Source organism: Bison bison, unplaced genomic scaffold (assembly GCF_000754665.1).
Source record: "Bison bison bison isolate TAMUID 2011002044 unplaced genomic scaffold, Bison_UMD1.0 scf7180017864094, whole genome shotgun sequence".
Taxonomy (NCBI): Eukaryota; Metazoa; Chordata; class Mammalia; order Artiodactyla; family Bovidae; genus Bison; species Bison bison.
The window spans coordinates 2,245,351-2,247,164 of record NW_011494666.1 but is presented as its reverse complement, the minus strand read 5'-3'; positions in this window follow the sequence as shown (position 1 = coordinate 2,247,164).

Here is a 1,814-nt window from a genome sequence, read left to right as displayed (position 1 = left end):
CTCGGACGGCACCCGCCGCTAGGGGGCGTGCTCAAGCCTCGCTGAGAGTCAGTGGCCGGAGGTCCGGCATCTGGATCCGGGTTTGTTCCGGGAGCGCGGAGGGTGATCCGGGGGACTTGGGCTCCCAAGGCGGGACAGGCGTCTCCTTTGGAGCCGCAGAGCCCGACACGTGCTGCCACCCTCCGTCCGCTGCGGGTTCGAGCCTGGCTGGCTGGCGAAACCCTTAGTGCTCACAAAACATGTTTCTGAAGAGAAAAATCGAGGAAAGGTGGCTTCTGTTTTCTCTTACTTTCATGCAGCCCGGCCGACCACGCCAATGGCATCCTCTGCTGTGGCTTAACTCTCGGTTTTGCAAGGCTTAGTTTTTAGGGTGACTTGAGCAGGTCTGCACCCTGCTTCTCTTTGTTGTTTTCAGTCGCTAAGTCGTGTCCTACTCTTTGCGACCCCTTGAACTGTGCATCACTCCAGGCCTCCCTGTCCTTCACCATCTCAGGGAGTTTGCTTAAACGCGTGTGCTTTGAGTCAGTGATGCCATCCAACCATCTTGTCCTCTGTCGTGCCCTTCTCCGACCTTCAATATTTCCCAGCATCAGGGTCTTTTCTAGTGAGTTGGCTCTTTGCATCAAATGGCCAAAGCATTAGAGCTGCAGCTTCAGCATCAGTCCTTTTAATGAATATTCAGAGTTGATTTTCTTAGAATTGACTTGTTTGATAGCCTTGCTGTCCAAGACACTCTCCAGAGTCTTCTCCAACACCACAGTTCAAAAGAATCAATTCTTCAAGGCTCAGCCTGCTTTATGGTCCAGCTCTCACACAACCAGTCCATTCTGAAGGAGATCAGCCCTGGATGTTCTTTGGAAGGAATGATTAGATCAGATCAGATCAGTCGCTCAGTCGTGTCCTACTCTTTGCCACCCCATGAATCACAGCACGCCAGGCCTCCCTGTCCATCACCAACTCCCGGAGTTTACCCAGACTCACGTGCATCGAGTCAGTGATGCCATCCAGCCATCTCATCCTCTGCCATCCCCTTCTCCTACTGCCCCCAATCCCTCCCAGCATCAGAGTCTTTTCCAATGAGTCAACTCTTCGCATAAGGTGGCCAAAGTACTGGAGTTTCAGCTTTAGCATCATTCCTTCCAAAGAAATCCCAGGGCTGATCTCCTTCAGAATGGACTGGTTGGATCTCCTTGCAGTCCAAGGGACTCTCAAGAGTCTTCTCCAACACCACAGTTCAAAAGCATCAATTCTTCGGCACTCAGCCTTCTTCACAGTCCAACTCTCACATTCATACGTGACCACAGGAAAAACCATAGCCTTGACTAGACGAACCCTTGTTGGCAAAGTAATGTCTCTGCTTTTGAATATGCCATCTAGGTTGGTCATAACTTTCCTTCCAAGGAGTAAGCGTCTTTTAATTTCATGGCGGCAGTCACCATCTGTAGTGATTTTGGAGCCCAGAAAAATAAAGTCTGACACTGTTTCCATTGTTTCCCCATCTATTTCCCATGAAGTGGTGGGATCGGATGCCATGATCTTTGTTTTCTGAATGTTGAGCTTTAAGCCAACTTTTTCACTCTCCACTTTCACTTTCATCAAGAGGCTTTTGAGTTCCTCTTCACTTTCTGCCATAAGGGTGGTGTCATCTGCATATCTGAGGTTATTGATATTTCTCCCGGCAATCTTGATTCCAGCTTGTGCTTCTTCCAGTCCAGTGTTTCTCATGATGTACTCTGCATATAAGTTAAATAAACATGGTGACAATATACAGCCTTGACGAACTCTTTTTCCTATTTGGAACCAGTCTGTTGTTC